The sequence below is a fragment of the Lissotriton helveticus genome, chromosome 6 (genome assembly GCF_964261635.1).
Source record: "Lissotriton helveticus chromosome 6, aLisHel1.1, whole genome shotgun sequence".
Lineage (NCBI taxonomy): Eukaryota > Metazoa > Chordata > Amphibia > Caudata > Salamandridae > Lissotriton > Lissotriton helveticus.
The window spans coordinates 701,323,821-701,341,918 of NC_136067.1; the positions used below are offsets into that span (position 1 = coordinate 701,323,821).

General features: G+C 47.0%; 1 non-coding gene across 1 annotated transcript; it reads right to left on the reverse strand.

The window, feature by feature from the left end:
- Positions 1-9,894: 9,894 nt before the first annotated feature.
- Positions 9,895-9,965, reverse strand: LOC144765440 (small nucleolar RNA SNORD50). The gene has a single exon (XR_013597429.1). It is a non-coding gene; the product is annotated as a small nucleolar RNA SNORD50 (small nucleolar RNA).
- Positions 9,966-18,098: the final 8,133 nt, after the last annotated feature.

Below are 18,098 nucleotides of genomic sequence, written 5' to 3' on the forward strand. Positions count from 1 at the left end.
CTTGGTGGCACTAACGTGTAAGAATACACCCAATCTCATTCCTTGGTCTGAAGAGTGTCAGAAAAGTTCTCTCGAATTACGCACAGCATTATGTTCGGCTCCTGTGTTAGGTACCCCCAACTACAGTAAGCCTTTCACATTGTATGTCCACGAGAAGGAGGGCTGTGCATTGTCTGTGTTGACTCAGTTATTCGGAGATAGACAGCGGCCATGCGCCTATTTTTCGGCCACTTTGGATCCGGTAGCACGAGCATTGCCGAGTTGTTTAGGGCCACAGCATCAGCAGCTGTTTCTATTCGACAGTCTACTGGTCTAGCAATGAATAATACACTAATCGTGATGGTCCCGCATGCAGTAGACACATTGTTAAATAGGACCAAGACACAGCACTTAACTAGTGCTCGACTGTCCAGTTACGAATTGACGCTGCTAGCGAGCCATGTGCACATAAAAAGGTGCAGTACTCTGAATCTAGCCACGTTGTTACCAATTGCAGAAGAGTCAGATGCTTCAGAGCAGCACAATTGTTTCCTCACAACAGAGGAAGAGACAAAAGGGAGAGTGGATTTATTTGACACTCCTCTTGCTGAATGTGATGGTACATTATGGGTAGATGGTTCATGCTTTAAGCTCCCAAATGGGAATGTGACTGCAGCATATGCTGTCACAACTTTGCACACAGTCGTTGAAACTGCACGAATACCACATGGTTCAGCTCAAGCCGCAGAACTAGTCGCACTTACGAGAGCATGTGTGTTGTCTAAAGGAATGAGAGTGACTGTGTACACTGATAGTCAGTATGCGTTTGGAGTGGCTCACAGTTTTGGACGATTGTGGAGAGAACGTGGATTCCTGACTTCGCATGGAGCTAAGATTCAGCATGGTCAGTTGGTGAATGAGCTTCTTGAATCACTGACCTTGCCCCTGCAAATGGCGATTGTGAAATGTAGTGCTCACAAGAAGGTGACTGATGATGTTGGTCTTGGAAATGCATTTGCTGATGAGACCGCTAAGGAAACGGCAAAGAATGGGATGAGACGAATGTATGTTGCAGGCCCTGAAAGATGGACTGGTGAGGTTGGAATATGTGAGGACACGATAGAAAGTGTGAAGTCCATCCAAGCTGAGGCCACAGAGAAAGAGTTAAGCACGTAGAGAGAGTACAGGAAGAATGGATGCAAATGGTTGTTGGGTTGAATTGACAGAGCATCAGAGATGGTTGTTACCCGATGCATATGTGCTTGCAGTGGTTACAATGGCTCATGGAATGGCTCATATCAGCGTGAAAGGGATTTGCGAGTTGTTGGCCCCAGTGTGGAAGAATTCAGGGATTCCCAAGTGTGCAGAGAATGTTGTCAAGAATTGCATGGTATGTCTGAAGCACAATCCTGGTAGGGGAACCCCAACTCCAGCTGGTCATTTTGCACCTCCTACGTATCCGTTTGAGGTTTTGCAGATAGATTTCATACACATGGAGAGGTGCAACAACTTAAAATACGTGCTCGTGGTTGTTTGTGCCTTCTCAAGATGGGTAGAAGCCTATCCCCTAAAAGACAATACTGCCTTGTCCACAGCAAAAGCCCTTGTAAAAGAGTACTTCCCCAGGTTCGGAATGCCTAGAATTGTCTGGTCTGACAACGGAAGTGAATTTGTGGGTCGTGTGATGAAGAGTGTGTGAAGGGCTAGGCATTAGGCAGAAGTTCCACGCTGCAAATCACCTCCAATCAGCTGGATTAGTAGAATGTTACAATGGCACGTTAAAACTTAAATTGGCCAAAATCCAAGCGAGCACAGGTCTTAAATGGCCTGACGCTCTACCCGTAGCACTCCTATCCACCAGAATGACTGTGCATTCGCGAGTGAAACTCAGCCCCTACGAAATCGTCTTTGGCCGGCCAGCCAACATATGGGGAGTGCCTAGGCCCACGAAGTTCAGCGAGCTGCAACACCCTATTTTGCTTGATTACTTGTATGAATTGACGGCTAAATTGCGTGTTTTACATCAACAGGTCCACAACACCTTGCCTCCGGTCTCTGAGACTCCGGGTCACTCCATTGACCCCGGTTCCTGGGTTCTCGTCCGCAACTTTCAAAGAACAAGAAACGACCAGCCCAGATGGACCGGGCCTCACCTCGTCCTTCTGTCCACGAGGTCAGCCGTCCGGGTGGAGGGGAAGGCCAACTGGGTCCACGGGATCCATTGTAAAAAAATACCCTTCCCTCTGCCCTATGACCAATGGATCCAGAAGGGTGTCACTGACTCAGAGCTCACAACTGATGACCGTGTAAAAGAAACTAACCCTGATTGTGAAAGCGAGAACATTTTTCAAGAAACTGTGCCACCACCAGAACAATTGAATTCTTTGGAACCTGAACTGCTGTTTCAGGACCAGACAGTACCAGGAAAAAGACGCTACAATTTGCGACAGAGAAAAACAGACTAATAAAATTGATTCCTTTTTATGATTTTGAGACCAAAGACCTATGGACTAATAAATTCCTTTTTTTCTCCCAAATACCTTTTTGTGCAGATCTCCCATTTAGGAAACTTGCTTATTTTTGTTTTTCGAACCGCCATCCGGGTTCCGCTGCTAGGGCCGCGATTGGTTAAAGTCTTTGGAAGTGCAGCCAACGACGTTAGGTCGGTGGTTCTGGTCGGTCCAAGGGAGTTGCCCTAGACTGACAGAAGCACTCCTTAGCAGAAACTACCTCCTCGTCGCGGGCAGCACCTTAGAGAGGATGGAGTTTCCTGATGTGGAGAGACCTGCCAAACAAATGAACTTTAAGCAGAGACTATGTAACACGATGACAAAGAAAAGTTTTATAATATTGTGTATTTTTATGCTATCCAGCGTAATGATCTTCTTGATAAGTTGTTTTATTCTCTTTCCATGTAACATTTGCGCCCACTGCATCACCCATACCTCCCCCTACTGTTTCCTCTCATTCTTTCCACCCTCTGCCTGACCACGAATCAAATAGGAGATTAGAGTTCATTAATAACTCCTTCGTTCAGTTATTACACCAACACCAACTTGTAATGAACACGACTAACTGTTGGGTGTGTGGTCTCATGCCTCACACAACGGATAAAGGTATCCCCTATTTGGTCCTGCCATTTAGTCACAATGGTTCAGTATGGGCATATAGGACAATGTTCATATATGCACGAGAAATCCAACCCTACATTCTGTAAAAGACAACCTCAAGACTAGCGCCCTAGTCAAAGGTATAGTTGACATGATCAAGGAAGTAACTTCTTATGAAGATACTCCGGATGATGAGATACTTGCATATGTAGGTTGGAACGTGACCGGATATGGCACTACGTTAAGTGAGAAACAGCAAGCCAAAAGATCGTCCCCTATCTGGATCGTACCCCATCAAGGTCACCTGTGTCTTCAAGGTATTGGCAAGAATCCCAGAGCTCAGCTAGGGAAGAGTGTCTGTACAGAAACGTATGTGTTTGGATCTCAGACTTCCCCTGCGTTTTTAGCCGCTAAGGGTACTTATTTCATCTGCCATGATAGAGCCTATACATGGTTGCCCCCTGACTTCTCGGGCTCATGTTTTGTTTCATTCCGGTTACCTCCCACCTACACAGCAGCGGCGGATTACCATCGGACAAGGGTAGTTAGAGGTGTTTTGAGTAAAGAAGACACTGCAGGTCAAGAATTTGGGGACTTTGCAAAGGGTTTTCTGCCGTTCTGGGGATCCATGGCTAACAGTAGAAACATAAGGCAATTAACAAGGGTAGTTGAATCCACCGTGATTGAAACTGCTGGTGCCCTTAGTAACCTGACTGCTGAGCTCCAGTCGGATCGACTTATGACCCTTCAGAACCGGGTCGCTTTGGATGTAATACTTGCGGACCGAGGTGGAGTATGCAAATTGATCCAGTCTATAGTTGTTGCATTTTCATCCCAGATAATGCTCCAACAGTGTACAGGGCCATCTCCAAACTGCATAAGATTTCCGAATCTATTCATGCGGATAAAGGAGATTGGTCATTAATGGGATGGTTCTGGGAACTGATATCTGCCTGGGGATGGAAAATTCTGATGGTCATTGGGATGGTTTTGGCCATTCTTTTTCTGTTCTGTCTGTGCATACAGTGTGTTCCTGCAATATGTGGCCTCTGCATCACATTATGTGTACGGAAGCCTGTGTCAAGAGATAAACTAAGTACTAGAATGATGTTACAGCAACATCTGACTTTAGGAATATAGATCTGGACTCAGACTAACATGAGGATAGATTAATTGCCTATGTAAGGGCAAAAGGAGGGTTTGTGGTTCTGAAAATCTGGATTCATATAATAGTTCTGGACTCGAGAAATAAAACTTCGTCGAAATATGACGAATTTGGTATCAAAAGACCGAGAATGACGAGCACATCATGTACATGTATTTTCGGCGTGTTCGAGTGACGATTTCACCTCGAAATCATCATTTACATTCTGAACCCTTGGCTCCCATTTATATGTTGCCCTTTACATAGGCCTTAATCCAGTTGAGTTTGATTCCACAAGGACACATACTCCTTAATCGACTTTTCCCTGACCTCAGTACAAGTTAGAACCATTGCCCCAGGCCGAACTCGTTAGGTCAGTTCCCTCCCAGTGGCCGAGCAAGATAGCATCTAGGCTCAACCAGCCATAAAACCATTTCAGCGCGCACACCTGCCATATCTCGCTCACATCTTTCTCCACTCCTTTGCTTCACTTACTTTATGGTGGGGAGGTGCCCGTTTTTATTAGGGGTCCAGTGATATCTGATGAAATGTTGGGCTTTGCCAAATGATTTGTTGTAGGCAGCACGAAGTGAAATATGGACATGTCATCATGACTCTGCTTTTTCTTTGAACCAGAATATGTTAACTATTTACTTTACAATCAAGAATGTTTTGCCTAGGGCCTAAAACTGTGTATAAGAAGAGAAGCCTGACTTCATGAAAGTGTGCAGTCTCCTGAGAACATACCCGTATTGTACTTCTAGGACACCTGTTACCTTGGTTGCAGCCAATAAACTAATCTTTGACTTCACCTAGAAGACTCTGAAGTTTCTGTAGGTCTGGATCAGGAGAACCCGAGGTCTCTGGGTGTTGATTCCCTGGCACCGCTGGGTTACCGGTTCTGTGCCGGTTCTTAAAAACCCAGTACCTCACATGCTACTAGGATAGCTGGTCTATAAGGTTGACTTACAACCAATCATCAATAAGGGTTGTTTGGACTGATACATAGTGATCACTAGAATAGTGAGCACTGCTTATCAGGCCAACTTCTCACACGATGTACTAGGCATGATGCCTCCCCTACCATTTGGCCTTCTTGAGGGTGTACCCCTTCCATCCCTCTGAATTGCAGTGCTCCCATGGCCCTTGCTGTCTCATTGTCCTTTTTGAGCTGAGTTAACTTGTCGTCAACTAGCGTTCCAAAGAGTTGCTCTCCGTTAAAGGGTGTGTTCAGGATGTTGTTCTGTACCTCAGGCTTGAAGCCTGAAATCCTAAGCCAGGCGTGTCTTCTCTCCGTCACCCCAATCATCATTTGCCTACTCGACATCTCCGCAGCATCCAAGGCCGACTTTAAACATGTTTGCGCCATGTTTTTCCCTTCCTCTACCAGGTGGACTGCCCTTTGCTGGTATTGTTCTGGTAGATGTTTCAGGAGTTGCCCCACTTCCTCCCAGAACTAGTAAACGTGCATGTTGATTAGGGCTTTTGAGTTGCCGATGAGCCATTGAATCACTGCACTCCGTTCTACTTTCCTTCCCATGAGGTCCATCCTTCTACTCTCTTTGTCTGGAGGTGGTACGGCATTTGTGGGGACATTGGCCCTTTTCCTAGCCATTGCTGTAATTGAGTCAGCTGGCACTGATCCCTGAATGTATGCAGGGTCCTTTGAGGATTGCTTGTACTTCTTTTCTATCCTTGGGGTCACTGATTTACATACAGCTGGCTCCCTGAAAGCCTCCCAGCCCTGGTCCAGCACACTAGGGAGCATGGGCATGAACTGACTCCATGTTTGTTGAGGTAGCTCTTTCCAGGAGAAAACATGCCTTTGGCTTCTACTCCCATTTCACTCCATATGTCTTTGCAGCCTTTTTAACGACCATATTATAGACCCCTTTAACCTCCTGCGGTGAAGGCCTCGAAGAGTATGTGTCTACTCCTCCTTCCTATAATTCGGTATTGAGGTCATGCCACTCAAAGTCTTGTTCCTCAGAGGACGTAGAGTCCTGGTAGGTTTGTTGATCCTCCTCGCCTTCGCTCTCGAAGTAATACATGGCCTCTTCCTCCTGCTCCTAGACCGGTGCAGGCATTTTCGGCGGTTCAGGATCTTCGTCGCATCTTTCGACTTCGGCAGGATGGTGTACTAGCTCATCCTTTCGAAGTCCTTTTTTCGCTGCAGGATGCTCGCCATTTCTGCCTCGAGCCTCCTTTTCTTCCTCTCCATCTCTGCAGCCTGTTCGGGGTCGAGAGTTTGAGCGCTTCGCTTTGAAATCATCAACGTCGTTGTGGACCCTTCTTTTCTCGGCGTTGAGGTGTCCTTTTCGAGGGCATCCTTTGACGACCTAGATTTTTCGTGGGTCTTTGCCGTCCGGGAGTCCTTTTCAAAGGATCTGCTGGGCTGCTTATCCTTGGGTGCCGTTGCTTTCACCGAGTGGATCGACAGCAAGGTTCCCTTTGAGGACTTTGCTTCACTCTTATGAGTGTCGCTCGAGTGTCTGGGGGATGACGACTCTTACCTCCTTCAAAGTTTTCTTTGGGACCTTGATGAAGGTGCAGTCCTCCGGCCCCTCGGCGAGGTAGTCCTCCTCTCTACTGGAGAGGCCAAAGTCTCATAGCAATGGAGGTGGCCCTTGCCCCTGCATGGTGTAGTTTCCCAGTCTCTGCCTCTCCCTTACTCTGAGGGTCTTGGGTGTGAACGCCAAGCACGTGTTGCAGTCCTCGCTGTTGTGGTCGAGCAGCAGGCAGAGGTTGCAGACTGGATGCTGGTCCTTCTGGGCGTACTTGTGGTGACAATTGGTGCAAAACTTGAAAGGTGTTTTGTCCATCCCTGCGCTCAGGGAGCCCCCAGTGTGCGCATTTTCCGTAGAACGTTGAGATCTCGGTTGAAAACCTTCTCCGTCATCCCGGTTACCTGACCTGTAGTCTGGTGTGTTGAAATCAGTGATTTTCATCAATTTTCTGCTATTTTCGTCGATTCTCTCTACAAATCTCTGGAACTCCTTCGGTAACTATCCAGACCCAACGGCTGAAAAAAGAATCTGGACATGGCGACAAAAGGTGGTAACTTCCGGAGGAAGCACGTCGACGTCACGAAGGACACTAAATGGTGGTATGTCGACGCCCACCTGGGCCACAAAAAGACAAGAAAAAAAAGACTACAATACCGACCCAACTACTAGATGGCGGAATAATGCACAGCATAGTTAATCCAGAAAGATTCACGCTGCAAAACGAATAGTTTCTAACCTGTTGGTGTTGTTTTGCAGCTTGAAGATCTTTCTAGATTCACTATGCTGTGCATTATGGGAAACAACCTTTACAACGCAACTTTTACAACGCACTACCATTACAACAAAACTTTTACAACGCAAGATCCATTACATAGCATGCCATTACAACGCAGTCATTACAACGCATACCATCACAACGCATAGTACCCTTACACTACCCAAAACGTACCCTACTGTTGTACCCCCTGGAGTTAGAATAGTAATTTTTACCCTCACACTATCCAACACTTACCCTACTGTTGCACACCGTGGAGTTCGAATAGTAATTTTTACCCCTATACCATCAAATACTTACCATACATGCAATGTAATGGTATGCGTTGTAATGGTATGCGTTGTAAAGGTAGTATGCGTTGTAATGGAATGCGTTGTAAAGGCATGCGTTGAAAAAGTATGCGTTGTAACATCATACATCCGTGCATTGTTCCGCGGTCTAGTGGTTGGGTCCGGAATCGTTGTCTTTTCTCTTTTTTTTCCGTAGCCCAGGTGGGCGTCGACGTCACACCTTTTGGTGTCCTTCCTGTGACGTCGGCACACTTCCTGCGGAAGCTCCCACCCTTGGGTGCCATCTTCGGATTTTTTTTTCCTCCTGTTTTTGTGTCATTGTTATACATCCTTTTCCAATCATTTCAGGTTCTTTCTTCTTTTCAAGGAACTCCTGATTGGTCTCTTAAGAGTTTGACTGTATATTGTCTACGTATTCCCTTTTCCTACTATCTCATCTTTCTGGCGGAGGTGGGTGGGTTCGCTAGTGAATCCAGAAAGATCTTCAAGCTGCAAAACAACACAGACAGGTAAGAAACTATTCGTTTTGCAGCGTGAATCTTTCTGGATTCCCTATACTGTGCAAAGACTTTGTAGCGGTTTGTCATGTTTGTGGCGGCTGGGTGGAAGATGAGCTTTGGTTGTTGAATATACGTTGAAGCACTCTGTCCTACTTGTGCTTCCTTGTTCATTTGTATATCCACGCAGTAGTGCTTAGTGAACGTGTACACTGAAGCCCATGTTGCGGCCAGGCATATGTCTTGTATGGGTGTGTTAGCCAGGAAGGCTATTGTTGCTCCCTTTTTCCTAGTAGAGTGGGCGTGTCCCCCTCCTAGTAGCTCTTGCCCTGCCTGCTTGTGACAGAATTGTATAGTTTGTGCGATCCATTGTGCGATGGTGCCCTTTGTTACTGGTCTTCCCATGAAACTGCCTGCAAAGGACACAAAGAACTGCTTTGTTTTCCTGTGCTCTTTAGTTCTTTCAATATAATGCATTACTGCCCTTCTAGCGTCTAGAGTGTGCAGTGCCCTCTCTGCACTTGTGGATGGGTTCTGAAAGAAGCTTGGTATCTGAATTGGTTGGTTCATGTGAAAGGTGAGGAATCTGCAGGTGGCAGTATCCATCTAAAAGAGGTTTGTGGAGCTTCCTCTACTAGCAGTTAAGAAACATATCTATCTCTATCTATCTATCTATATATATTTATATATAAATATATATATATATTTATATATAAAATAACCAGAGTGCTTTTGAAGAATAAAAGTGAACAAGCATCAGAGACTGGCTAACTAGACTCAACCCATTGCAGTTCCAAACTGTGGTCTCATCATGGTCGTTCACAAATGGCCATCTATACTATAGAAGCACTCCGCAATTCTCTGTATGTAGCTCAGGTACACAGCTACCTAAGCAGGCCTACAAAGGTGTTCAATAACTGCATAATTTTGTCCCAATTTACACTTCACAGCTTGCTGCCAACCAATACATCAAAAGATGTAGTTATTACCGCATAATCTTTCTTATAACACGGACCAATCGGAGATCAGAGACTTTCAACACAATGATGCACCCAAACAAATTCAAAGCAAACTTTTATTAAATACATCAGCGTAAATATCCAAAACAGTCACCAGATCAGGTCAATCAAATTCTTATTCCTTAAACTTCCTCAGGTAGTAAACGCCAACTCCTCAGGTCTTGCCATCTCATGTAAGGTACCTGAAAGTAACAAGTTCTCAGTTAGCAGGCGGCAAATTGGCATGCACATACCTATTGAAAGCCACTCTTGGTCTTAAGTCATATAAAAGCACCTACACCATGTTTAAATTATTCAGCTAGTATGAACCCTGTAGGATAAAGCCAAGTTTGTAGTTGTGGCTCTGAACAGGCTTAGTGGCTAAGCAGCAGTAGCTCATTCAGAAGACTCACGAGTGAAACACCCAGACAGTATAGGCTTGCAAATTCCCCTTAGTGTGTATGATGTTAGGTGGCGATTGAAGATAACACAAGTTGCCACTGCACCATATAAACGGATGCAGTACAGGTTAAAAAAATAAGGGGGGGGGGATCAACCAAGCCCACCTATACAATCCCTACGTTACAAGGAATGATGTCAGAAGTCAGATCCCTCTAAAAGGTTTCATCAGGCATTCAAGGTTCGGGATAGTTTCATCACTGAACAGCCAATTACAGATAAGATTATAATTATACCTGGGATAAGACTTCTACACTGGTCCGACAACCTGAAATAAAAAAAAAAACAATCAGGTACTGTAGCAAAAAACAACCGACAAAAAATCTATACTTGATATGCAGCATATCAGTGTCTACAGTGAGAGTTCATCTGCAGTTTTGTTTTATCTAGGGAAGGCCAACAATCTGGGACTGCACAACAGCATAGCGAATATGCTACTTACCAGTATGCATCTGTTCTTGGCATGTAGGGCTGCTGACATTCATATCTATAGCATAGATCGCCGCCTAGTGTTGGGTCCGGATGATTGCACATTGTTGTCCTGGAAGAGTCTTCGAAGTATCACGAGATAGGTGGCTCCTCCCCTGGACTACAGTGCGCATGGGCATCGACTCCATCCCCAGATTGTTTTTAGCCATTGTGGCAAAGATGGAGTGTAACACCGTGAGTGATGACCATGCTAAGTGTAAGTGCTGCAGCCGCTACAGGCGCCGGGGAGGAGGGCGGGCGATATGAATGTCAGCAGCCCTACATGCCAAGAACAGATGCATACTGGTAAGTAGCATATTCGGTTTGAGGCATGTGGGCTGCTGAATTCATATCTATAGCATAGAATATATAGCAGTCCCTCCATTAGCGGCGGCCGCCTGTGCCAGCTGCAGCAGTTTGAAAAAGTGTTTTTAGAACAGCCTGCCCTACAGCTGCCTGCTGTTTGGAGTGCACATCTACACAGTAGTGTTTTGTAAATGTGTGGTGTAGACAATGTGGCTGCTCTACAAATGTCTTCTAAAGGGATATTTCAAAGGAAAGCCATGGAGGCCCCCAACTTGCAGGTGGAGTGCGCCCTGGGGGGGGATTGTTAAAGTGCGCTTTGCTTTTTGATAGCAAATTTGAATACACTTAACGATCTACCTGGCTATACCTGCTTTGGAAATGGGGTTGCCTTTGTGTTGCGCGGAAAAGGCAACAAAGAGTTGTTTCGTCTTCCTAAAATCTTTGGTTCTATCAATGTAATACATTAAAGCTCTTTTGACGTCAACAGTGTGGAGAATTCTTTCTGCCACTGTCTCAGGATTTTGGAAGAACACAGGCAGTTCAATAGTCTGATTGATATGGAACTGTGAAACCACCTTTGGAAGAAATTTAGGGTTAGTGCGCAGCACCACCCGGTTGGAGTGAATTTGTATGAATGGCTCCTGGATAGTTAGTGCCTGGAGTTCACTAACATGTCGCAGTGACGTAATCGCTATTAGGAAAGCCACTTTCCATGTTAAGAACTGAATCTCGCATGAATGTAGAGGCTCAAAAGGTGGACCCATTAGTCGGGTGAGGACCACATTAAGATTCCATTCAGGAGCTGGTGGGGTCCTGGGAGGAATGACTCGTTTGAGTCCCTCCAGAAAGGCTTTAATGGCAGGCACTCTGAAAAGGGAGAGATGCTGCCTGTTTTGGAGATAAGCTGCTATGGCGGATAAATGTATTTGAATGGAAGCATATGCTAGATTGCATTTGTAATGATGTAACAGATAACAATTGATGTTGTGCGTAGACGCGTCAAGCGGGTCTATGTTGTGGTCCACACAATAAATGACAAACCACTTCCATTTTGCCGCATAGCATGCTCTGGTGGTGGGCTTTCTTACCTCCCGTATGATATCCATAGTCTGGAGGCAAGTTGAGGTAGCCAAACTCTAAGACCTCAGGAGCCAGATCGCCAGGTTGAGCTGTTGCGGATCTGGGTGCTGAATGTCGCCATGGCTCTGCGTCAAAAGTCTGGGTGTGAGGTGCAGCCTTTGATGCGGTACCACGGAAAGTTCTAGAAACGGGGTGTACCATGGTTGGCGTGCCCACGTTGGAGCAACCAGGATGAGCGTCATCGAGTGTTGCTTTAGCTTTCGTGCCACCAGCGGTATTAGAGGTGCTGGGGGAAAAGCGTACGCAAATTTGCCTGACCAGTTCATCCATATCGCATTGCCCTGCGACTTTGGGTGCGGGAACCTGGCGGCAAAGCTTTGGCATTTGGCGTTTTCCCTTGTGGCGAACAGGTCTATCTCTGGATAACCCCACTGCTGGAAGTACGGGCGGAGTACTGATGGATGTAGCTCCCACTCGTGCATTTGGTGGTTGTACCTGCTGAGCAGATCCGCCATCTGATTGTCCTTGCCTGGGAGGTGTTCCGCCATGAGGAAGATGTTCCTTTGAATGGCCCACTTCCACATGCTCTGAGCTAGATGAGACAACTGTGGAGAGTGTGTACCTCCCTGCTTCTGAATGTAGTACATGGCCGTCATGTTGTCCGTCCGGATCAACACGACCTTGTTGCACAGAAGTACCTTGAATGCCTTCATCGCCATGAAGATTGCCATCAGCTCTAGGTGGGTTGATGTGCATCTTCTTTTGCTGCATTGTCCATAGTCCCTGCACTGTGTAGTGGAGTACATGAGCTCCCCAACCCTGGAGAGATGAGTCTGTCGTTAGGATGATCTGTGGCACAGGCTCCTGGAACGGTCGGCCCTTGCAAAGGTTGTGTGGATTCCACCAATGCAGAGAGTTGTATGCACAACCGGTCACCAACACTAGGTCTTTTAACTGTCCGTGAGCCTGATTCCACTGACGTGCTAAGCACTCCTGAAGCGGACGCATATGTAGTCTCGCGTGCGGGACTATGAAGATGCAGGAGGCCATCATGCCTATTAACTGCATGAACACTCGTGCTGGAAGCGAGTGTTGCGGTCTGAATTTCTGTATCAGGAATTGAATGCTGTTGATCCTCACTGAATTTGGCTGTGCTGTGGCTGCCAGAGTGTTTATTGTCGCGCCCAGACACTGCCGTACATGGGGGGGCTGAAGGTGTGACTTTGGGTAATTCAGTGAGAATCCCAGATCGTGAAGGTGAATGGTGTGGGACATGTTGGCAGCGCACTGCTGGGCCGACTTTGCTTGGACAAGCCAGTCGTCCAAATAAGGGTAGACGTCAACGTTTTGTCTCCTGAGGTGCGCAGCCACTGTCGCCAGGCACTTTGTGAACACCCTGGGCGCTGTAGTTACTCCGAAAGGAAGGACTTTGAATTGGTAATGCTGATTCTGAATGGTGAATCTGAGGTATTTTCTGTGTGACGGATGTAGTGGAATGTGAAAATATGCATCCTTTAGATCTAATGTTGCGAGGAAATCCCCCTGATTGAGCAACGGAAGAACCTGCTGCAGTGTGAGCATATGAAAGTGTTCCGATAGGATGTATTGGTTTAGGGGTCTGAGGTCCAGTATGGGTCTGAGGGACCCGTCTTTCTTTGGGATTAAGAAGTACAGGGAGTACACTCCTGTGCCTCTTTGTTCCACTGGTACGAGCTCGATTGCCCCTTTTTGCAGCATGACGAGTACCTCTTGCTGCAACAAGTGCAAATGCTCTGTGGACATAGGACGGTGTTTTGGGGGTATGTTGGGTGGAGTGGATGTTAACTCCAGACAATAACCGTACTGGATAAGCTTTATGACCCACTTGTCTGTGGTGATGAATTTCCAGACCGGCAGGAACTATTGGAGTCTCCCCCCGACCGGTGTTGTATGGTCGGGGGGCAGTGACAAGGCGTCACTGTTTGTTGGCGGCGGAGGATCGGGAGCTGTTGTTTCCACGACCTCTGCCTTTGGCGTTGTTTCCGCGATCGCCAAATCTACTGTCTTTGGTGTACGTGTTTTGCGCGCCACCCTTATTGTACTGTGTTTGCTGGGACATCTGGCCTCTGGAAACACCTCTATTGCCTGAGCGAGGAAAAGAACCACCCCTGAACTGCTGGGACTGGAGAGCCCCCATAGACTTTGCAGTCTCGGTGTCCTTTTTGATTTTTTTCTAAGGTGGTGTCCACCTCAGGTCCAAATAAGTGATCAGGGTTTACAGGCTGATTTAGGATAGTGGTTTGTATCTCCGGCTTGAACCCGGAGATTCTGAGCCCGGCCTATCGCCGCAACATTACACTGGTGTTAATGGCCCTGGCCGCGGTGTCTGCTGTGTCCAGTGCACACTTAATAGAAGCATTTGAGATGAGTTTCCCTTCTTGTATGGGCATCTCTGCTGCCTCTTTATATTTATCTGGCAAGTGTTGTAACAGGGTCTCAAGTGTATCGTAATGTGCCCTGTCATATCTGGCCAAGAGTGCCTGAGTGTTTGAAATGCGCCAGATATTGGCCGCTTGAGCCGCCACCCTTTTCCCTGATGCTTCTAGCACTTTAGATTCCCTGTCAGGGGGAGGAGCATCACCAGTAGTTTGTGAGTTTGCCCTCTTCCGGGCGTTGGAAACAACTAAAGAGTCCAACGGCAACTGGCCCTTGATGTAGGTAGGGTCCCCAGGTGCCGGCTTGTACTTTTTTTTTTTATTCTGGGGTTTATAACCCTGGCCCTTGTGGGTTCTTTAAAAATGTCTGCAGCATGTTTTAAGACACCCTTCAGCATTGGCAGAGTCTTTACAGTCTTCTCAGAGGTGGAAAAGGTGTCAAACAAAAAATCCACCTCAATAGGGTCAGCATGGAGCTGGACGTCATGATTTTTGGCTGCCCTTTCAATAAGCGCATTAAATGCCGCTGAGTCCTCAGTAGGCGATGTTTTTACATTATACACTTGAGTGTCTGGGGCAGTTTGTGGATCCCCTGGGTCAGCAGCATCTGCCCATGTGTCATGTTGATCCTCAGGATCAGTGTCCGCAGGGTAGTTGTACTCATCATAGTCACCTTCCCCAGCCTCCACCTCGGAGTAAGTGGGAGAGATTGGAGCAGTGTCCTGTCCACGGGGAGCTATTAGTTCTACCAGAACGGGTGTTTCCGTGGAATCCTTCTTTTTCTTTAAAGGAATTGTGTAGGACTCCATAGGTTGTGCTGGGGTGATCTTTCGTTTGTAAATAGAAAGTTTACCGGTGTCGGCGTCTATGAATTGTTCCGACTGCTCCTCCAGCAGGGGTGTCGATACTTTGTGCCCACAACCGCAGGTGTAGGCTTAGGCCCCATGGACACCTTCATGGACGCCTCGACGACCGTCTTCGGCGCGAATGCCTTCGGCACCACTTTCGGCGGCAGCGTAAACTGAATGGGCGCGGTCGACTTGTGCGGTTTGGTGGCAGGCTTCGGCGTGGAAGTATCCTTCCGATCGGCAGCGGAAGATTTGTCCTTAATGCGTTTCAATGATTCCGACACCTGCTTCATGAAGGAGGCGGACGGCTGCGTCGACTCGACAGGTGTCTTCGAGCCACCACCAGGTGCGGACTCGAGGGTTGTAGTACTTTTGGCCTTGTCCGGCCGACGCGCAGGATCGACAACTTTTGTAGCTCCGAGTCCTTTGTCTGTGTCGACGGCCCTCGGCGCCGAAGTCTTCAGGTCGACGACCTTGACAAGTGCTTTTGGTGTCCCAGTCTTCGGCTCGACACCCTTGAGCGACTTCACCGGGTCGATAACCTTTTTTGGCTTTGTCTGCACCGACAGGTCTGAAGACTTGGAGCCGACCAAGGCGACACGCACTTTGTTTCGACGGCACCTCTAGCACTTTCGGTTGTGTAGACACCGGAGCTTGCTCTTTCGGTTTCGATTTCACCAGTTGTGGCTCTTTAGAAGTGTCCGTAGCCGGGCGAGACTGTGGAACTTGGTGCAAGATCTTGGGTAAGGCCATGTGGCGATCCCTCGACCTGAGCCGTACATATTGTTTCAACGGGGCATAGCTCCTCGCTTGAGCTATCTTCCGTGGCCCCATAGGCTTCATCGTCGTCTCATACCTAGTCGACTATTTCTTCAGCATCGAGCATTTCTACGTCTGCGTCGTAGTTGGAGTCGATCTCCGCCGCTGGATTGGAAAGCGGCTCTTGATCTTCCTGCTCGTCTGCCTCTTCTCCCTCGGTTTCGAAAATGTTCACCGGGTCAGGTGCCGTCTGCTGGGCCTCCTGGCGCGCTGCGCGCAGAAGTCGAATTGTCTTCTTGGAGCAGAAACGAGAACAAGCCATACAGTTTGCTTCATCGTGATCCGGCGACAGGCACTTGTTGCACACCGGGTGGACATCGATGTGAGGATACTTCGAGTTGCACACGGGGCACCTTTTGAACGGGCTCCGTTCCATGATGGTTCGTCGAAGGCCTGTAGCGTCGACCGGGCCTCGAGCACTGAAGAGCCACGCGACTCCTCTGGATGTCCGACTCGGGAACTGAGCTGGAACAGAACTGGGCACCGATCGGAAGACAATACCGACGATAGGAAAGGCCTTTGGGCCAAAAAGAAAGTTTCTATTGATTCCGAACTTGAGTGATCAAATATGCATCCGAACCCAATGGCGGAAAAAAACAATCTGGGGATGGAGTCGATGCCCATGCGCACTGTAGTCCAGGGGAGGAGCCACCTATCTCGTGATACTTCAAAGACTCTTCCAGGACAACAATGTGCAATCATCCGGACCCAACACTAGGCGGCGATCTATGCTATAGATATGAATTCAGCAGCCCACATGCCTTGAACACAGAGTGTTCAATCATCATTAGGTAGAAATTGAAAGAAAGTCACTTGAAGCACTGTTTTATTTCATTGGGTGCTGAGGGCCAAACAAATGTGATCACTTACTAGAAACTGAGCCGATCCCAGCTGAATTTGGCAGATGACAGGAGTACACAAGCTGTGAATCGAAAGAAATGGCACTTTAAGGAGGATCACGTTTCGAAGTAGAAGCACATACCTTTTAGTAGAAACAAGGAAAGCAGGAAACTAATGACAAATATATGGCTGCACTAAGGATTCTGCTACACAGTGAATTTGGAAACTGCACAGAACAAGATCTCAGAGACCAAATTGAGAATAATACTTATTTGAATAATCTTCATAAAAGATTACTCTGTAGCCACAATCCAGCCCCTGAGAGAATATATATGAACAGCAAAGGGGTTTGAGAAGTTAATGTTACCTGCTCTGGCCATTGCAACAAAGAGCACAATTGATTCACCCTACTGGCAATGCTGTGAGTTAAGAGAGAAAAGTCATATACAAAAGGAAGGGAGAGGGAGATATCTATTTAAGATGTGGTTCAAGGACACGAGGGAGGCAATTCCGCTGGTCCAGCAGTGGGAAAGGAGTGCAAAATATCGGGACACTTTTAAAAGTGTGTCTAACCTCATGGCTGCTATTGATATTCCTCTCCTGTGCTGGACAATAATAGGAATGGGTGTGGTCATGACGAGCTCAACTCGTCAGGAGCACACGAGCACCGTGCATCATGACGAGCTGAGCTCGTCATGAGCACGGAAGGGGTTAAGGCACATAACTCAGTGAGAGTAAGTCACATTAAGGAGAAAAAAAATGATGTGAGTGAAGGAATGTCAAAATTGGCGTTAACAATAGATTAAGAGTTATGACTGATTTGGGGTTACCTGTACTATTTTATCTGAATACAGCTTTACAGAAGTTCAGGCAAATGTACTCCTGAAGTCTTCATATATCAAAAGTGAAGCATTTGGTGAGCATGTATCATTACTTACGGCTACTATGAAGACCGCTTAGGAGATTAAGGACAGGGGTACTTACACAAAAGATTAAGTAGCGAGTGACAGTAGCGACCTAATTGGATGGGTTAATCAGGGTAGATTAGGGACCGCACCAGGTACAGATAACCCATCGATTCTGATGGGGCGGATGGATATGTCATATTTTGAACTGTTTTGGAGAGGTTTTCTTTGTCAAAGTAGGTTGTAGGAAACGGTTTGAGCACACAATTTTGCAGAAAGGCCCCATCCTCTCAAACATAAGAAGAGAAATGTGAAACTCGATCTTAAGGGGGGGGGGGGATGGGGGGGGAGTTAAGACAGCTTTTAGGTGACTTGTGTGTGCAAGAGATTATTAAGCCTGTTGATGTAGCACAGTTAATTTCCGCTGTCCTAGAGTGGGCAAAAGGAGGGGTGGCTAAAGATTGTGTGCAGGTTGGCACTCACTCACCAAGAATATTGTTACTGAACATCATTCGATTTCCAAAATACAGGAAATGGTAGGCATCCTGAGTGATGCCGGTTATTTTACAACAACACAACTTAATGCAGCACATCATCAAGTGATACTTGAAGCCAATTCTCAAATCTTAACTACCTCTGTTACACCATTTGGTGTTTAT